Source organism: Callithrix jacchus, chromosome 12 (genome assembly GCF_049354715.1).
Source record: "Callithrix jacchus isolate 240 chromosome 12, calJac240_pri, whole genome shotgun sequence".
In the NCBI taxonomy this organism is placed as follows: Eukaryota; Metazoa; Chordata; class Mammalia; order Primates; family Cebidae; genus Callithrix; species Callithrix jacchus.
The window spans coordinates 49,811,662-49,832,890 of record NC_133513.1 but is presented as its reverse complement, the minus strand read 5'-3'; the positions used below and the strand labels follow the sequence as shown (position 1 = coordinate 49,832,890).

At 40.3% G+C, this 21,229-nt stretch overlaps 1 long non-coding RNA gene across 1 annotated transcript; it reads left to right on the top strand.

Annotated features, from left to right (window-relative positions):
- Positions 1-15,929: 15,929 nt before the first annotated feature.
- LOC144578498 (uncharacterized) lies at positions 15,930-20,486 on the top strand. The gene is made up of 2 exons (XR_013524388.1): positions 15,930-16,193; positions 17,648-20,486. It is a non-coding gene; the product is annotated as an uncharacterized LOC144578498 (long non-coding RNA).
- The last annotated feature ends 743 nt before the right edge of the window (positions 20,487-21,229 follow it).

Below are 21,229 nucleotides of genomic sequence, written 5' to 3'. Positions count from 1 at the left end.
GAATTTGGAGTCAGAGGTGAATGTCAGTCATCCTTCTAGCTTTAACTCTGAGAAGGGATTCTTCCTGGCTGTGACACTTTCTGGCTGTGTTCTCTTGAGTAAGGTATTCTGCATCTTGGAGTTTTCATTTTTATTTATTTATTTTTTGAGACGGAGTTTCGCTCTTGTTACCCAGGCTGGAGTGTGATGGCACGATCTCGGCTCACTGCAACCTCCGCCTCTTGGGTTCAGGCAATTCTCCTCCCTCAGCCTCCTGAGTAGCTGGGATTACAGGCACGTGCCACCATGCCCAGCTAATTTTTTGCATTTTTAGTAGAGACGGGGTTTCACCATGTCAATCAGGATGGTCTCGATCTCTTGACCTCGTGATCCACCCACCTTGGCCTCCCGAAGTGCTGGGACCACAGGCCCGAGCCACTGTGTCCGGCCTGAGTTTTCATTTTTAAAATAGAGACTGCAACATCTATGTCATAAGCCTGTTAGGGAGATTAATATAATTCTCAATTCAGAGTATTTGGTTCTTAGTAAGGCCTCAATGGATATATTATTATCAATTGTAATGATTAATCCCATAACTGCATTGGTAAGGTAAGCCATCTACCCGATTAACAAATACCAGGCTTAGCTACAAAGAGCCATGTTTAAGGATGAAATAGCAGAAAAACAAAATAATCAAGAGACAGAATGAGGCCTTCCAAAGAATCCTGAAGCAAAAATTATTTCTAATCAGAACACGTAAGAACATTTACCTAGCATGTGTGTTTTAAAAACCATGACCTTCATGAGTCAAGAGTAGGCAAAGAAGCTGGATGCAGTGGCTTGTATCTGTAATCTTAGCACTTTGGGAGGCCAAGACGGATGGATCACTTGAGGTCAGGAGTTTGAAACCAGCTTGGCCAATGTGGTGAAACCCCATCTCTACTAAAAAAACAAATCAAAGAAACATGGTGGTGTGTTTGTTTGAAATAGCAGAAAAACAAAATAATCAAGAGACCATTACATGATGGTGTGCACCTGTAATCCCATCTATTTGGGAGGCTGAGGCAGGAGAATTGCTTGAACCTGGGAGGTGGAGGTTGCAATGAGCTGAGATCACACTACTGCACCCCAGCCTGGGTGACAGAGCAAGACTCTGCCTCAAAAAAAAAAAAAAAAAAAAAAAAAAAAAAAAAAAAAAAAAGGCAAAGCCAAGGAGAAAAGGGATTTAGATGTAAAGTCAATAGATGAGATGATAAGAAAATTAAACTCCAGAGAGACTTTCAGAAAAATGAAACAAATCAACCTGTGTATCCAATTGTTGGCATAACCATGCAGAAAGGAAATATTTATTCCAAGTAACACTAGAACAGTGTTTTGACATCTCCAGTGGATTACTCCCAAAGGAGAAGAACAGCCAAATATCTTCAATTCTCTTCAGAATGCCTGTTGGTGGAGCAGTGTTGACATTGATATTCTGAGACTGTGTGTGTATCATGGAAATGAATCAAATGAGTGATTATGTTGTTGACATTGAGAACTGAGGTTTCTGGCATGGCTGAAAGGAGGAAGAGGTGTAAGATGGATGAAGTTAAACAAAAACTCCATAACTATGAATTTGAATTGCCAGTGTGAACTATATTTTACCTTAACAATTTTCCTCACAGTGGACTAGGGGACTGAGAGGTAGTGGCCAGCCTAGCAGCTGTGAGCATCCCTAGTATGGAGGTTGTGCTCTCTAATGCCATCTGCCACTAAGATGAACCAAGTCTTCTTTGAGCCTTGGCTTGATTCTATGGGGAAGTAAATGTTCAAGAAGAGCTTAAAATGACTTGTCATACTAGACAGCAGCTATTATATACTACTACAGATGGGTTAAAGGACTTAGGAGACCACCTAAAGAACCTCCCAGAAGCCAAAGATGGGACATATTGGTCTTCCAGAATGATGATAAATGCAATGAATTGAAATACTTTGAAGAGGTTTCAATGCAAGTGTTCATAATGATAACACATAATAAAAAACCTCATCAATTATTTTTGGAGGATGCTAGAGAATCACATTATTTTAAAATCTAGGAAATAATAGAAAATAAGTTGAACATATTACATATTCTGCTTTTTTTTTTTTAGAGTCTTGCTCTGTTATCCAGTCCAGAGTGCAGTGGTGTGAACTTGGCTCACTGCAACTTCTGTCTCATGGGTTCAGGTGATTCTCCTGCCTCAGCCTCCCAAGTAGCTGGGATTATAAGTGTGTATCACCATGCCTGGCTAATTTTTATATTTTTAGTAGAGGCAGAGTTTTTCCCTGTTGGCCAGGCTGGTCTCGAACTCCTGATTTGAAATGATGTGCTGGCCTCCCAAAGTGCTGGGATTACAGGCAGGAGCCATTGCGCCTGGCCTATTCCGCCTTCCTTATACAATTTCTTCCTTTGAATAATGAGTTGAGTAGGGGGTAGCTTCTCTATGTAGAAGAATTCCAGCTGATGAGCCAAGAATGATAGAATTAGACTGTTTTTAGGCTCTAAAGATATTCTCCAGGTAGAGTGAGAAAGTGCTTATAAATGGTGATAATATCACAAAAAAGAGATAATGTGACATTTATGTGTGTGTTCTTATTAAAATAAACACCAATTTTCAGGAAATGCAGGGGACAAAGGAGCATGTTAATGATACAACAGGGATGCAATCAGCAAAATCCAGAGTGTAGGAAACTCTACATGATAAATAGCTGTTTTATTTTTTTAAATTGCATTTTAGGTTCTAGGGTACATGTGAAGAACATGCAAGATTGTTGTATAGGTACACACATGGCCGTGTGATTTGCTGCCTTCCTCCCCATCACCTATAGCTGGCATTTCTCCCCATACTGTCTCTCCCCAACTCCCCACCCCACACTGTCCCTCCCCTATTTCTCCCTAACAGACCCCAGTATGTGATGTTCCCCTCCCTGTGTCCATGTGTTCTCATTGTTCAACACCCACCTTTGAGTGAAAACATGTGGTGGTTGATTTTCTGTTCTTGTGTCAGTTTGCTGAGAATGGTGGTTTCCAGGTTCATCCATGTCCCTACAAAGGACACAAACTCTTCATTTTTTTTATGGCTGCATAGTATTCCATGGTGTATATGTGCCACATTTTCCCTGTCCAGTCTATCATCAATGGGCATTTGGGTTGGTTCTAAGTCTTTGCCATTGTAAACAGTGCTGCAATGAACATTCGTGTGCATGTGTCCTTATAATAGAACAATTTATAGTCCTTTAGATATATACCCAGTAATGGGATTGCTGGGTCAAATGGAATTTCTATTTCTAGGTCCTTTAGGAATTGACACACTGTCTTCCACAATGGTTGAACTAATTTATACTCCCGGCCGGGCGCAGTGGCTCAAGCCTGTAATCCCAGCACTTTGGGAGGCCGAGGCGGGTGGATCACAAGGTCAACAGAACGAGACCATCCTGGTCAACATGGTGAAACCCCGTCTCTACTAAAAATTACAAAAAATTAGCTGGGCACGGTGGCATGTGCCTGTAATCCCAGCTACTCAGGAGGCTGAGGCAGGAGAATTGCCTGGACCCGGGGGCGGAGGTTGCAGTGAGCCGAGATCGCGCCATTGCACTCCAGCCTGAGTAACAAGAGCGAAACTCCCTCTCAAAAAAAAAAAAAATTTTATACTCCCACCAACACCTATTTCTCCACATCCTCTCCAGCATCTGTTGTCTCCAGATTTTTTAATAATCACCATTCTAACTGGCATGAGATGGTATCTCAATGTAGTTTTGATTTGCATTTCTGTAATGACCAGTGATGATGAGCATTTTTTCATATGTTTGTTGGCCTCATGTATGTCTTCTTTTGTTAAGTGTCTGTTCATATCCTTTGCACACTTTTGAATGGGCTTGTTTGTTTTTTTCTTGTAAATCTGTTTTAGTTCTTTGTAGATTCTGGATATTAGCCCTTTGTTAGATGGGTAGATTGCAAAATTTTTTTCCCATTCTGTTGGTTGCCAATTCATTCTAATGACTGTTTCTTTTGCTGTGCAGAAGCTGTGGAGTTTGATTAGGTTCCATTTGTCTATTTTGGCTTTTGCTGCCAATGCTTTTGGTGTTTTGGTCATGAAGTCTTTGCCTACTCCTATGTCCTGAATGGTTTTGCCTAGATTTTCTTCTAGGGTTTTTATGGTGCCAGATCTTATGTTTAAGTCTTTAATCCATCTGGAGTTAATTTCAGTGTAAGGTGTCAGGAAGGGGTCCAGTTTCTGCTTTCTTCACATGGCTAGCCAGTTTCCCCAATACCATTTATTAAACAGGGAATTCTTTCCCCATTGCTTGTTTTTGTCAGATTTGTCAAAGATCAGATAGTTGTGGATGTGTAGTGTTGCCTCCAAGGCCTCTGTTCTGTTCCATTTGTCTATATGTCTTTGGTACCAGTACCATGCTGTTTTGATTACTGTAGCCTTGTAGTATAGTTTGAAGTCCAGTAGTGTGATGCCTCCAGCTTTGTTCTTTTTGGTTAGAATTGACTTGGCTATATGGGCTCTCTTTTGATTCCATATGAAGTTTAAGGTGTTTTTTTTTTCCAGTTCTGTGAAGAAAGTCATTGGTAGCTTGATGGGGATAGCGTTGAATCTGTAAATTACTTTGGGTAGTATGACCATATTCAAACCCTCTCTAATTTTATAAATCCCATGTTTTCCAGGTTTCTCAGCATTGGGTGCTTTTGTCCATTGCTGGTGGCCCAATCCTACCCATTCCTCCAGACTCAACTCAAGTGTCCCCTCTTCCACGAAAGCTTCCCTGATCTCCTTCCATGTTTCATGGGTTCTCTTTCACCTTCTGTGGCTATTTGCTTGCTCTCTTTTGAAAGTTTACAGAGCCTGATCTGTGTTTCTCAAATGGTATTGGCATATTTTGCCTAGTGTTTATGTTTTCAGATAAGCTTTTCTACTAAATGTGGGGCTTTTGCGTTATAATATAGCATGTATACTTCTAAGAAGCAGTGTATATGTGTGTGTGTTTACATGCATATTTGAAAATCAAATCATATGTCTTTTTTCTTGGCAAATTTAATAAATGTATACTTTGTATGACTACTGTTTACTCACTTTCATATCTAATATTTTTCTTTGCTTACCATGCTTTTTTGTATTTATTTTTATCTGCTTTTCTCCTTTATCTGAACTTAAAAAAAATTGAAAATCCCATTTAGTCTCTCTTCTGTTTGGTTAGTTAATATTGGCTATATTTCTCACAATAGCTATTCTTAAAATTTTAACATTATACTGTATATTTCTTATATATTTATGTAATTTACTATCTCCTCTTCCTATCACATACACACACACAAAAAAAAAAACAACCCAGAAAAAGACTTCAGCATACTTTATTACACACTGTTCTTCAATTCTGGCTCTTTTGTTGCTATTATCTAATTCTTTGGGTCTACATTTTTAGTATGAAAACCTTAGTTTTATTATTATGTTTACAGTCAATATTTGGCCTCTGCCTTTGGTCAGTGTTGCTTTTTGTGCTACAAACTTCCTTGTGTTCACATCTTTTTTGTTGTTGAAATATATTTAGTAATTTTCAGTGAGGGTATGTGAATGGTGGATTTTGTAAGTGTGAAAATGTACTCATTTTGCCAAAACTGGTTAGAGAATTTTGTAAATATGAATTCCAGGTGACAGTTATGTCCCTTTAACATGGGAAGATTTTGACCCATTGTCTCCTGGCATCTGTTGGAGCTTATTACAATTTGAGAGCAGTTTTGTTATCTTTCCTTATAGCTTTTATGCTTTGTATTCTTGATTTTTGCATCATCATTGCCACAGCTTATCTAGTTGAGGATTTATTTCTATCCCTCTTGCTTGGCTTTCCACTCAGGAAGAACAAACAAAACCTCCTGTCTTTTTTAATGCTAGAAAATCCTTGGCCATTATTTCTTTTCTTCGTGTATTGATTCTCCTTAATTCCCTCTACTTTAATCTTTGGGGGTGCTTGTTAGACATATGTTAGAACCTCTGGATCTAGTCTCCATATCTCTTAGTTCTTCAGACTTTTTAATCTTATTCTCTGAGTGAAGTCTTCAGAGAACTTCTAATCCACCCGTGCCCAGTTTAATTCATGAGTGCACTTGAACTCTGTGCAATCTGGAGTTTGTGTAATCTGTCTCCATCATTTAAAATCCAGTATCAATGACCAACTTTTCATTATCGAGAATTTCAACAGACTTTTAAAGTATTCATTTCCTCCTCCTCCTCCTCTTCCTTCTCCTCTCTCCTCCTCTTCTTCTTCTTCATCTTCATCTTAATGGAAGACCTTTATTTTTTTAATTGGATTACAAAAAGCCTCAAATGAAAACCTTGACCAATCACCTTCATCATAGTTCCTGTGTGTTATTTACAGCCTGACTTGGAAACATCCACTCCATGTTATCACAGCCCTTCCATCAGCCATAGGCAGGGTATGGGCACTAGAATATAAGATATTAATTATGCCAACACTTTGGAGGAGGTAATACAAGTAGTTGTACATGGCCACCAAGGCAACTCCACATTTTGATAACATGGGCTTATTTTGGATTCTCTTTTATATTAAAAAGTGTGCTTGGACTGCCCAGGTTGGAACTATCAAATCATCACTTCATAAATCTACTTATTCTAAGTGATTCCATTTTCAACTGCTGTGGCACCAATTTTATCTATAGGTAACAATCTTACTAGAAGTTAAATTAATTTGTATAAATTCCTGGTTTATCTGTCATTTAACTAAAAATTTTAATTTGCCAAGCAAATGAAACACATCTGCTGAAGTTCTTTTGTCAGGTTTTCTTAATTATAAAAATGTTATTGGAAACATGTCTACAAAATTAATAAAGAATTATGCATCTTCATGATTGTTCAAACTGAATTGCCTACAAAGCTAATATTGCATTATTTAAAAATAACTCAAATATATGAGATTGCTCATGAAGGTCATAGTTTCAGAAGTAATTTGAGCCAAATTTAAGTTCTATAGTTCAGCTAGACTTAAGCACTTTGTTCCTATCTGAAGTTCCTATTTATATTCAGGCCTTTCTGGCCACAGCTTAATCTTTACACGCTGCACACATGAATGAGACATATATCCTGAATTGTATTTTCCTTCTCTTTCTTGGCCCTGTTTGCCTTCTGGAAATCTATAATCATCACAAACCTCCCTAGTTACTGGCAGCCCAAAAAGGTATCTGTAGAAGGCAGTGTTTGAGCTCTGAGATGCCCATTACTCTTTCTCTGATCTCTCTGAGGTGGGAGGTTGGCAGGACTCATTCTCCAGACCAGAATGAAGACAGCTTGTATTAGTCCATTTTCACAGTGCTATGAAGATACTACCTGAGACTGGGTAATTTATAAAGAAAGGAGATTTAATTAACTCAGAGTTCTAGATGGCTGGAGAGGCCTCAGGAAAATTACAATCATGGCGGAAGGCCAGGGGGAAGCAGGCACCTTCTTCACAAGGCGGCAGGAGAGAGAAAGAAAGGCAGAGGAAACTACCACTTTTTAAATCATCAGATCTCCTGTGAACTCCCTCACTATCACAAGAACAGAATGAGGAAACTGCCTCCATGATCCAATCACCTTCCACCAGGTACCTCCCTCAACACATGGGGAGTGCAACTTGAGATTAGGGTGGGGACACAGAGCCAAACCATACCACAGCCCCAAACCAGTAAGCAATGCTGAAGGTTGCCCTTGCTGCCTGTCAGCGTAAAACACTCCCACCCAAACCACGACAGTTTCCAAATGTCACGGCAATGCCAGGAAGTTGCCACCCATTTTCTAGCAACTTCTGAATAACCTACCCCTTTATTTATATATTGTTAAAATGAGTATAAATGCAACCACCAACTGCCCATACACTGCTACTCTCTGCACGCTGCCTATGAGCTGACCCTGCTCTGCAGGAGCAGACACACAGCTGTAACACTGCCGGAAACTCAGTAAAGGTGCATTCTTCCACTGCTGGCTCAGTCTTGAATTCTTTCCCAATGAAGCCAAGATCTTGCCCTGCATCACCTCCTCAGCCTCTGAGTGCTTTTACTTCTTATGGCCTAGGCTTGTGATTCTTTGAAGGATTACCTGTGGGCTATGGTAGGGTTACCTGAAGGCTATGCCTTCACAGTAGGCACAGAGAGGAAAGTGCCTAGGAGTTTATGCCAATGACTTGTGCAGAAGTATGAAAGCCCAGCTCCCTTGCCTCAGCATAGGAAAACCTCTGGGGTGCAGTTTATATGAGATCACACTGACTGACTTTGCCTGAAATTGCGTCCTTGCCCTGTGGTTTCTTTTTATCTGTGCTGCTCACTGCTCCTTACTGTTCTCCTAGGAGTAATTCCTTAATACATCACTCATTTATGATCCCTAGCTCAGAGTTGGCTTCAGGAGAACCAGACCTACGACAGGGACCATCCTGAGTGGAAACTGGGGATGTTCATTTCCTTCATATTTGGAATATCTGTGTTATAAGGAGAAGGGTATGATTTTCAGATTACATGATCCATGAAAGAAATAGGTGAAACTTGGCCATGATTTTGGGAGGTTATCTTTTGAATGCCATGAAATGATTCTGCACAGGGTCAAGCATTGCACAAAATGAGAGCTGGAAGACCCAGCATGCCTAGAAGAATCTCAGCTTCATCCATTTGCTGGGCTGGGGAGATGATGACTTTTCTGTGGGGACTTTGAGTCAGAAATGAAGGGACCTTTGCTTGGGTACTCTTGCTGGTCTCTTGTTGGTAGTAACTTGTCACGTTTCATATTTTTTTTTGTTGTTGTTCTTTTAAAAGATGAATGTTGCTGGGTGTGGTGGCTCACACCTGTAATCTCAGCACTTTGGGAGGTTGAGGTGGGTGGATCACTTGAGGTCAGGAGTTCGAGACCAGCCTAGCCAACATGGTGAAACCCGGTCTCTACTAAAATACAAAAATTAGCTGGGCATGGTGATGCATGCATGTGATCCCAGCTACTCAGGAGGCTGAGGCAGGAGAAGTGCATGAACCCAGGAGGTGGAGGTTGCAGTGAACTGAGATTGTACCACTGTACCTCCAGCCTGGGTGACAAAGCAAGACTCTATCTCCAAAAAAAAAGAAAAAAAAATATAAAGGCAAATGTCATTCTTGCATGAACTCTTCCAAGATCTTAAAATATGCTTATTTTATAGCCTTCGTTAGATTGTTTTGCATTGTGTTGGTAGTGAACTCATGCCCTTATTGTTAATTTTCTTGGCCACGCTTTGGAGTTTGAGTTTCCTCTGGGCTCATAGTGAGTAGGGTTTTTGTTTTCCCACTCTCTACACTCACGTCTCCCTGCCCAGCAGTTTTTTGGCCAAATGGAACCCCAGGTGCAGGACTCCCACCCCCTGTTAATATTAGAGTTATTGCACACACAGGAGTTGCTCCTTCATAAGCAGCATTCTCTTCTCCCTCCCAAAAGTGCTGTTGTTGGTGCTTCAAGTTGCAGACCCAGGCATAGTAGCAATTTGTTTTCAGCCTTCTTTTATCTGAGGGCACCAGTCCATGTCCTGCTTTGTGTGGCAGATGGCTCTTTCCCTCAATCACTGCTGGAGGCAGGTGGATGGGATATCCATTACCCTTGTATTGGAACTCTCAGCCACTTCTAGTTTTGACCTGGAATCAACAAGGTTATGGGCTCAGTGTCTTCTTAGCATCTAATTGGGTTCTTTTTCTGTTTTTGGTTCACCACGGAGGAATTTCCTTTCTCAAAAAGTGGTATTGTCTTAACTTTAAAAACTATAATAAAATATTTTTAAAATTTATTTTAAAATTATTTTATAATAACTTTTTTAAAATTGCATTTTAGGTTATGGGGTACATGTGAAGAACATGTAAGATGGTTGCATAGGTACACACATGGCAGTGTGGTTTGCTGCCTTCCTTCCCATCACCTATATCTGGCATTTCTCCCCATGTTATCCCTCCCCAATTCCCTGCCCCCTGCTGTCCCTCCCCTATTTCCCTCCTCCACGACCCCAGTGTGTGATACTCCCCTCCCTGTGTCCATGTGTTCTCATTGTTCAACACCCACCTATGAGTGAGAACACTCATGGTGTATATGTGCCACATTTTCCCTGTCCAGTCTATCATTGATGGGCATTTGGGTTGGTTCCAAGTCTTTGCTTACAATAAGAATATTTAAATGGAATTGCTCTGTTGAAAGTGTTAGGGGTAGTTTAAAGTGTAAACCTTGGATTAGAAGTCTAGCTTTGAGTTTCTTGAGGAAAATATTTGCATTCTCTTTTTATCTGTAAACACATCTAGCCTTGTAATGAGCTTGCAATAAAATATTCATTTTGTTGAATAGTTTTATTTCTTTAATTCAATGAATATTTTGCTCAATATTCATTTTGTTGAATAGTTTTATTTCTTTAATTGTGGTAATTGCAGTTAACATGAGATCTACTCTCTTAATTTTTTCTTTGGAGATGGTATCTTGCTGTGTTGTCCAGGGTGGCCCTGATCTCCTGGGCTCAAGCAATCCTCCTGCTTTAAGCCCTCCCAAATAGCCGGGACTACAGGTACATGCCACCATGTCTGCTTAGTTAAAAACATTTTGAAGTTCACAATACGTTACTGCTGATTATAAGCACCATGTTGTGCAGTAGGTCTCTGGAGCCTGTTTATTTAGCTGAACTGAAACATTATCCCATTGATTAGTAACCCTCTATTTTTCTTTCTCTGAGTAGCTTTCAAACTTCCTTTTCAAAACTAGAACATTTTTCCCTGAATAAAATTTTGAGTACAAGTCCCCGATATATGAAAAAAATACAAAATGATATTTTATTTGTATATAGGTATTAAGTTCATAGTTTTGACATTTACTTATTTTATTTATTTATTTAAAGATGGAGTTTCACTCTTATTGCCCAGGCTGGAGTGCAGTGGCATGATCTTGGCTCACTACAACCTCTGCCTCCTTGGGTTCAAGTGATTCTCCAGCCTCAGCTGCCTGAGTAGCTGGTATTACAGGCACCTGCCATCATGCCCAGTTAATTTTTTGTAATTTTAGTAGAGATGGGGTTTCACCATGCTGGCCAGGCTAGTCTCTAACTCCTGACCTCGAGTGATCTGCCCACCTCAGCCTCCCAAAGTGCTGGGAATACAGGCATGAGCTGCCATGCCTGGCTGATATTTACTTATTTTAAAGCCAATTATTGAGTTTAGGGGAACTTGGGGAAAATGATTTTTTTTTCAATTCCTATGGATGAAAAAACCATTTTAGCCTCAGCTTCCAATTTCCTTTTTTTCTGTTTCCTTTGTAAAACTTGTTTTTCTTTCTTTACATTCCCCCCCTTCTTTCTTTTTGTTTTTTAGATGTAGTTCTATTTGTTTTTGGATTATCCCCTAGCACTTCCACAAGCGGTAGGTTCTATGAAAATCACTAGAATCACAGGGCCTGGGAGGACAGTTGAACACATTTGCGGGTCACACTGTGAGTCAGTGTCAGAGGTGGAATCAGACCTGGTCTTCTTCCCACAGGGGAGCCTTTTCTCTTACTGTGGTGTCATTCCAATGAGAAAGGAAACAACCTGCAGAGTGAGGTTTGACCACCTTTCCTGGTTTTGCATGATTTGCAATGCCACAGGCAAAGCTTCAGTCCTCTTTTTTGTCCCCCTACTTTTCTCACTCTCCTTTAAGACTCTCTTGCTCAGTGTGAACAGCGGGAACAACAGTGAATAAAAACCAACAGTTCCTGACCTCAGGTGATGACATGGCTCTGCACATCAGGAGAGGATGAATTTGAGCCCTGTTTCCTATGCAGAGCACACCTGGATAGACTTTGTGGTTAATGCTCAGTGACAGGGTAATGAGGGTCATATTGTCTTAGTGATCTCTGTTGCTTTCTGAACAGAATCTGGAAGCAAGTATCCAGAAAGAGGAGAATGTGATGCTCTCCTTTCAATGGGATTTCAGCTGGAGAGCAGCGATCATAGCCTGGCTTAGTGAGGGGCTGGTAAACATTAGCAACCAGCCCTCTGGAAACTAAAGCTTTCGTTTGTAGCATTTACAATTTCCATGGTAGAAACACTCCCAGCATGGCCAATTTCAAGCTATCAAAAATTTGACACTGGTTTTCTTAAGCTGGTACAAGCTGGCCCTGGCACAACATTGGCTCGGAGACACGTGGGTGAAGGGCATCATGGCCAGGTTCTCAGTGCTCTTGCTTTGCGTGGAGCTCCAGGTTAATGTATAAACATCTAGCTCTTTTAGCAGATTCTTTTCTAGAATTCCCAGTTGGCCCCAACATCTTTACCCTTTGTCCCCTGCTGTTCCTTGCTGGAAGGTCCTTAGTGGCAGGTGTTTAGGTAAACAGTTACCACAGTTGAATTCTGTGTTAGTTTTTGTATGCAATTTCGAGTGAGGGAAGTGACATTTTATAAAGGGAAGCTGACATGGTTTGGCTGTGTCCCCAGCCAAATCTCATCTTGATTTGTAGTTCCCATAATCCCCATGTGTTGTGGGAGGCACCCAGTGGAAGGTAATTGAATCATAGGGGCAGTTACCCCCATGCTATTCTCATGATAGTGAGTTCTCATGAGATCTAATGATTTTATAAGGGATTTTTTCCCCTTTGCTCAACACTTTTCCCTCCTGCTGACATGTAAAGAAGGACATGTTTGTTTTCCCTCCTGCCATGATTGTGAATTTCCTGAGGCCTCTCCAGCCATGTGGAACTGTGAGTCAATTAAACCTCTCTTCTTTATAAATTACCCAGTTTCAGGTATTTCTTCACAGCAGTGTGAGAACAGACAAATACAGAAGGCTTGTTTTTTTAAAAAAATAACTTTTTGGGAAAGGGCCAGAGAGTAAATAAAATAAAGTCTACCAATTTGGTTACCCATGGTTACATCCTTTGGCTGCATAATGTGTTAGAAGAAAGAGGGAGAAAATGGATTGGTGTCTTCTCATTCCATAAAGATGCTGTCCAAACTCAGTAATAGAGAAAACTTTTGAATAAGTAGGTGAATAATGTTGCCTTGGGAAAATATTTCACTTCAGGAGTTTCTTTTCTATTTTTACTGGTAGTTCTACCAATGTGTTTACAGAAAAGATCAGTTCCAGAAATCCAGTTATTTTGATCATGGCATGATGGTGGCTTATATATAGTCAGTGACTCAAAGAAAGCAATTCAGGAAATGAAGCAAATGATGACTGGGATATTTGTCTTGAAATTAATTCTTTGCTGGCACAGATCATTTTAGTAAGGTAAGGTCTTTTAGGTGAGGACAGTGTATTTGATTGGTAGCAATAGTAACCAAAGAAAACCCTAATGATACCCGTTTTCCTAAAGTTTTGTGGTGATTTAAAAACAGACATATGGCATGTATTTATTGAATTTGTTGAAAGGATACAGAAGAGAAGGTTAGTCTATGATTCTACAAGATAATGATAGGAAAATTAGGTTGCGATCAGGATGATTTCCTAGATGTCCTCCCCATTGGAAATTAAGAAACTCTCTGATGATTATACTCTTTTTCATTCCATGATTCTCATTCACTGGTTGTAGATACTATCAGCAAAATCACAGAATGCTAAACTCAGAATCCTGAAGGAAAAGAGAGATGAAGAGAAATCAAAAGGGAAATAAGCTATTATTTATGAACTCCCATGTTCCCGGAACTTTTTACTTATATTCAACGTTTTGTGACCGATGTGTGGAACACTGCACTACGTACTTTATTTTAGAGACAGAGTCTCGGTCTGTGTCCAGGCTGGAGTGCAGTGGTGGGAACTCAGCTCACTGCATCCTCCGCCTCCCAGGTTCAAGCATTTCTCCTGCCTCAGCCTCCCGAGCAGCTAAGATTACAGGCACCTGCCACCATGCCTGGCTAATTTTTATAATTTTTTAGTAGAGACAGAATTTCACCATGTTGGCCAGGCTGGTGTTGAACTCCTGACCTCAAGTGATCCACCTACTTTGGCCTCCCAAAGTGCTGGGATTATAGGCGTGAGCCACCGCGCCGGGCTAATACTACCTATTTTAAATATTGATTGCCTCCTTCCACCCATGCCCCATCCCTACAGGGGCCCCTCAGTGCTTTTCCCATGGGAAGATCTTATACATTCTCTCACTGGAATTAGTCTCAGCCGTGTGATTTGCTTTGGCCAATGCAACATAAGCATAAATGATGCGTGCCCTTTCTTAGCAAAAGCTTTAAAAGCCATGCCACTTCTGCTATCACTCTTCTCTGTCTGCTATAAGAACAGCAAGTGTCAGATAGGGGCAGCTGCTCCTTTAGCCTGGGTCCCAGATTGAAGAACATACAGGGAGCACAGGCGCAGCTGATCTGCAGCCAGCATGTATATGAGCGAGAAGTAAACTCTTGTTGTAAGTCACTGAGACTTTGGGGTTTGTCACGGCAGCAAAACTTAGCAAAAAGTTGACCAGTATGGAAATTGGTCCCATAAAAGTGATGTTGCCTAATAACAAAACATCAACAAAATATAAAATACGGGGCAGTGTCCAAACTAATGAACTTGTGGCTTTATGGGAAAGTGAGAAATTAGCATGTCGTACCCTGACTTGGTTGTTACTGGAAATGTTCTAAAAGACTGAGGTTAGGTCAGAAAAGAATTTGGCCAATATTCAAGCAGAACTGAAAGGGAATAGAGAATCTAGAAATTTCAGGTTTTACGTGGTTGGAAGATACAATTGATTTTCATTTCTAGCTCATATAATATAAAATTTAGGCTGGGCATGGTGGCTCAAGCCTGTAATCCCAGCACTTTGGGAGGCCGAGGCGGGTGGATCAAGAGGTCAACAGATCGAGAACATCCTGGTCAACATGGTGAAACCCCGTCTCTACTAAAATTACAAAAAATTAGCTGGGCATGGTGGTGCGTGCCTGTAATCCCAGCTACTCAGGAGGCTGAGGCAGGAGAATTGCCTGAACCCAGGGGGCGGAGGTTGCAGTGAGCCGAGATCGTGCCATTGCACTCCAGCCTGGGTAACAAGAGCGAAACTCTGTCTCAAAAAAAAAAAAAATAAATAAAAAATAAAATGAAATTTAGTGCACTGGTATGTTCCAAGCATTGTGGGTGCCACTTATGTATTGTTGATTGGCTCAAATGATAAAAAGCTACATTTTCGAGAGAGTCCTAGAGCCAGAAGAGACACCAGCATGTACTAAAGAAACTGAGACTTCCGAGTACTTAAAATGGCCCTAGGGCCCTCCAATCTTCTACAAGAAATAGCTACCCAGGCTGTAACGTGGGCATATTCTCCAATGCCATTTTTAGAGATAGACAAGAAGGGAGGATTTTCAAGAGGGGACAGCTGTGAAGAATAATGGCTTCTCAACTTCAGGTTAAAGGGCTTTTTAAACAAAAAATCTGTCCAGTAGAATTTCAGAAATTTATGTATCAGTTTCAAGTGTGACCTCCTAGTCTTTCCTGTTCCACATAGAAGTGTCTGTTTTGATCACACTGCCCCTCTTGCACCATTGTATGCTGGGTGTGTATGCATGTGTGTGTGTAGATAACTTTTCTTCAGGTGCATATATCTCTATATCAACATCTGTATATCAAGAGGAGCCATGTGGACCAGACTCAGAAACTATCAAATATGTTTGGCTTTGGGTCTGAAGCCATAATTAGCCAGGCCTTTGGGAAATATTTTTCCTTGGGGTGTGAGAGAGTGTCTTTTTAATTCAAAAGGAAGAAAGTGAATATCTATGATCAGGAAGGTGGATTATGGAAGATTGTATAATTTTTTCATATGATTTGCTACCCTCTGCTTGCTGCATTCTTTTAGAGACCCTTTCTTGGGCCCTTCTATCCTATTCTCTGAACCTATGACTTGCATTGGTCAATGGAACATGAATAGAAGTGACATGAGGTTTTTCCCAGCAGAAGCTTTGAGAATCATCACTGTTTCCAATGCTGTGTTTTCCTCTATTCCAGATAGTGTCATATTCCTATTAGTAATCTGGAACCTGGAGGGAAGAGGACACATGGAGCAATGTGCCAGCCCACAGCCAACACACACCATGAGTGAGAAATAAAACTTGATTGTTGTAAGCCACTGAGACTTTGGGGTTGTTTGCTACCACAACATACTGGATAAAAGTTGACATACAAGAAAGAGTGAGAGTCAGATATGCGGCAATTTCAACTGCTAAGACTGTAGAAGAAAGCTCTCTTTAACTGCACCACGACGGCCCTGGTATTCATTCCATTTGCTTTCATATTTAACATCTTCATAGGCACACATGTACTTTGTATTTTATCCAGATAGTCTTCATTTCTACAATTATTAGAGAAGCCAAACACTTTTCTGCATATTTGCATTTTAATTTTGGGAATTCATTTTCTTTTGTGAACTATGTCAATTTCCTACTTTTATTACTTGCCTTTCTTAGTAGATTATAAGTGTATTTAAAAAAAACTTATGAAAGACGTTATCTTTGTTTCCTATAGATATTAAAAATAGATTTTCCTAGTTTGTTTGTAATTTAGACATCTGTTTGATACACAGATGTTTAAACATTTCATGTAGCCAAGAAGTGCATGTGCTTGATAGTCCCAATAACTACATGCTTAATAAATCAATGGGCTGGGCATGGTGACTCAAGCCTATTATCCCAGCACTTTGGGAGGCTGAGGCAGAAGGATTGCTTAGCTCAGGAGTTCAAAACAGTCTGAGCAACACTGCGAGACCCTGTCTCTACAAACAAATTAAAAAATTAGCTGGGTATAGTGGTGCTTTCCTGTGGTCCCAGCTACAGTTGTAGGGGGACTGTAGTGGAAGGATCCCTTGAGCCCAGGAGTCGAGGCTGCACTGTGCCGTGACTATGCCACTGCACTCCAGCCTGGATGACAGAGCAAGCCACTGTCTCAAATATATATGAATGAATGAATAAATAAAGAGCTTATTTCTTTGCTTTTACATATTGAAAATGTTCCCTCATGCTGGCATAAGATATTCAACTGTATTTTCTTCTCATTCTATTTCATGCTTTGTTTAAATTTCTAGAATGAGAATTTCCACCTGCAGTTGTATGTTAGCATCAGTATAATCTGAGATTTGTAAAAGTATAGCTTTTCATACTGTCTAAGGTGTGGCTTGGGATTCTGTATTTTTATATAGTCTCCTTTTCTTTTTTCCCAGAATGTTTGAATGCAGTTAATCTGGAGTTTAGAGATCACTATTAAATATATTTTAATTTTTGATGTCAAATTTATTTATTTTTTCTTTTGTTGCTTATGCTTTTGGTATAGTATGTAAGAAAGCTTTTCCTAACTCAAGATTACAAAGATTTATTCCTATTCTTCTTCGAAGGGTTTTTAGAAGAAAAGTTTTTAGCTTTCATGTTTATGATCTATTTTGAGTTAACTGGTATGAGTTAGGTATCCAGTTTTATTCTTTTGCATGCGGATATTCAATTGTCCCAGAATCATTTTTCAAGAACTTTCTTTCCCCATTGAAATGTCTTGGTATTCTTGTGAAAAATCAATTACGCTGAAAGGTGAGGGTTTATTTCTAGACTCCCAATTTTATTCTGTTGGTCCACATGTCTATCCTTATGGCAGCAACACATACCCTTGATTAGTATACCTTTGTAGTAAGCTTCTAAATCGGGAAGAGTGACTCCTCCAACTTTGTTCTTCTTTTTCCAGATTGTTTTGGTTCTTCTGGGTCCATATGAATTTTAGGATCAGCTTGTCAATTTCTGCAGAAACCAGCTCTTGATATTCTCCTGGCCACACTGATCACAGTGCTTTTGCTCTCCCTGGCCACAGGTACTACCTGACATGTTTTTTATTTTTTTTTTAAATCAGCATGAATTATTTCCAAAGTAGATGGTAAGTTTTTCCAGTGTAGTTAGGATATTTAATTCCACAGTGATATGGAAAACCTAAAAGTGTAATCTCTTGGAACTTGCTTCCTTTTCTATAAATGAAGGGATTGAAACAGATCAGCAAGTCCAAGTGCCAGTGTGTGGACTGACTGGTCTGAACTGACCACGTGTTCCTCTTTACTGCCTTCAGGTGTGATTATTGGCAATGCTCTTTTCCCTGCTTTTTTCAGTGTTCTTCTCCCTGCCTTTGTGCTGATGTCCCTGGGACTAGGCCTTGTCTTGGGTTTCCTCAGCTCTTTGAAGACTATGATTCAACGAAGACGTCTCTATCCAAGAAAGCCCCTTGCACAATAATTGAGCTGTTTTTTCTTCTGAAAGTTATTTCCAACCATGGGGTCTACTCAGTTTCTTACTGTTGCATTGCTTACAAGCCTGACACGCTTGCTTCTTTGAAAATATTCTTTAGCCGAGACTGTGTCTATGCACCATGGATTTTAGTTGCATCATGCATTGTAAGAGTGGAGCAAGTGTCAAGGGATAATAGATATTGTATTTCCCCAGCATCATGTGCTAGTGCGCATTGTTGATACTTGGTTGTGTCTGAATCCCCATAGCAGAGGTCAATGTAAAAGGGATTCACCAGCTCAGGAGGGAGAAGAGAAATCTCTGACTCAGGCTACACTCAAAGTCACTTTCACCAGGCTCTAAAAACACCTTTTTAATCTCTCCGTAAGATTAGAGTGTGGGAAAAGGTTTGCACTACAGAATCTGGCCTTTATCCACCCTAAAGAATTCCTCTTGCTGTGGATCTCCTGTCTGTTGTCACCTTTCACATCTGTGAGAGCAGGGGTGGGATCAGTGGCCAGCATCTAATAAAAACTTAATAAACATTTATTAGATAAGGAATGATTAATTCTGTGATTGCATCTTACATTTTGCCAAGCACTGTGCTGTGCGCATTTTACTTCCTCTGCACTGTAACCCTGTAAGTGCTGAATCTACGAACTGATTTTAATTCTTTTCATCTGGATATCACTTCCATATTCCCTATATTAGCTGAATTTCATAATATGCTATAACAGACATGATTGATTTTAACCCCATTTTACAGATACAGAATATAGAAACCCAGATGATGTTCAGTGTTTTAAATCAACGTTTCTCTAATTTTAACATGAGCATGAACCACGTGAGGTTCTTTTTCTTTTTTTTTGAGACGGAGTTTCGCTCTTGTTACCCAGGCTGGAGTGCAATGGCATGCTCTTGGCTCACTGCAACCTCCACCTCCTGAGTTCAGGCAATTCTCCTGCCTCAGCCTCCCGAGTAGCTGGGATTACAGGCATGTGCCACCATGCCCAGCTAATTTTTTATATTTTTAGTAGAGACGGGGTTTTACCATGTTGACCAGGATGGTCTTGATCTGTTGACCTCGTGATCCACCTGCCTCGGCCTCCCAAAGTGGAGGTTCTGATTCAGAGAAATTCTGATTCAGCAGGTCTGGAGTGGGCCTGAGAGTAGCATTTGTAACAAACTCCCAGGCGGTGCTGATGCTGTTGTTCTGCAAATTATACTTTGAACAGCAAGGCTTTAAATAGAATCTTGTCTTTGTGAAGGTGAGAGGTTAAAAACAAATAAGATAAACAGCCCACCTCACCCTCACAAGCTATGAAGAAGCTAAGGAGTCTAAAATCAGTCTTCATAGACACAGTTCACTTGAAATCCTAAAGAGGAAGTTTGATGAGTTAGACTTTCTTTGGGTCTGCAATATCCCAAGCATACAGCATACTATAGACTAACGAAGTTGAAAGATTCTCACTTCTGATTTCAGAACTTACAACAAAGCTACTATTTTTAATTTAAAAGCAAGACTGTATATAGAAAGAATGAGAAGACCCCTGTGACTGCCTCCAGAAAAGGTTATTTTTGGTGAATATAGTGCAGTGATTAATTTTCATAATATGCCTAGATATTTCCTTAGAGAAAAAGGAACTCAAAAGCTATAGTTAAGGGTAAAAATTGTTTTCATATTACATGTGGAAACTGAAAACTAACATCACTCTTGGGAAATCTTGATCATCTTCATGGGCTACCTATGAAAACAAGATTGTCCCAAAGCATGAAGATAAAGGCTTGCTATTTATGAGTGTGCAATTGATCAGTTCCTGGGGCTTTTTATGTGGAGCTCAACATTCATCACTGCTGCTATCTCTCACAATCAGGATTCCTCATCTACCCAGACCAGATAATCTCATATCTCTTCATATACTAAAGAGCTCCCATCTGATACAGGATTTGTTCCTTAAAACATGGAGATGCTTTGGAAAGTTAAGAGCAGAAGGCAGCAAACAGATGCAGGCAGCAGATATTCCAGCCCTAGGCTGGTGGATTGTAGCAGATGGCAAAACACTAAGTGAGGGCCATTGGACTTTGTCTAATAGAGAAAGATTTCAGAGCAAAAGACCATTGGTTTCCTTTTTTTCCCCTTCATAATAACATTTGCTAGACATGGTTTGTGGCTAGTACTTTGGAAGGTACCAGTGCTCCAGATTATAGGCATGTACCTGAGTTAAGCAAAATGGGAATTCTTTTCTTTTTTCTTTTTTCCAATTGAAAGGCTTTTATTAGAATACCAATAAATGCCGATTAAAAAAAAAAAACCCACACACAGAAAAAGAGGAAAACACCTAGAAATGTGATTACAGGTTAGGCATATTAGAGGAAAAAGAGTTGTTCAGGGTATAAAAATGTAAACATTTTCCCTGGGATTTCCCACGGACGGCACAGTCCACACGGACCTTTTTTTTTTTGAGACGGAGTTTCGCTCTCGTTACCCAGGCTGGAGTGCAGTGGTGCGATCTCGGCTCACCACAACCTCCGCCTCCTGGGCTCAGGCGACTCTCCTGCCTCAGCCTCCTGAGTAACTGGGATTACCTGCCTCGGCCTCCCAAAGTGCTGGGATTACAGGCGTGAGCCACCACGCCCGGCCGAAAGTTTAAGTTCCTAAGAATTTCTATGCAAAAAACCAAAACAAAGCAAAATGGCTCCCAATCCAGGCAACTGGCACATGTGGAAACAAAATAACCAAAGCAAATCCATCTTCCAACAGTCAGCTTCAGCTCCCTCCGGCTACTGTATTTACATTTACCTTGACAGAGATTACAAAGATATATGTACATAGTATATAAGACCCCTACTTGAGGCAGGGGTGTGAGATGAAATCTTTCTTGCTTATAAAATGCTCTGGGGAGAGGCATCAAATCAGTCCTTTGAACTTAGCCGGAGAGGACTAAGAAGAGGCCCTCTTCTGTTCAGAAAATGGAGACTCATAAACTTCCATGTGGGGGGCAGGTACAAACCAGGTGCTGATCTTCATATATGTCATCGATCCAGGCAATGGTTG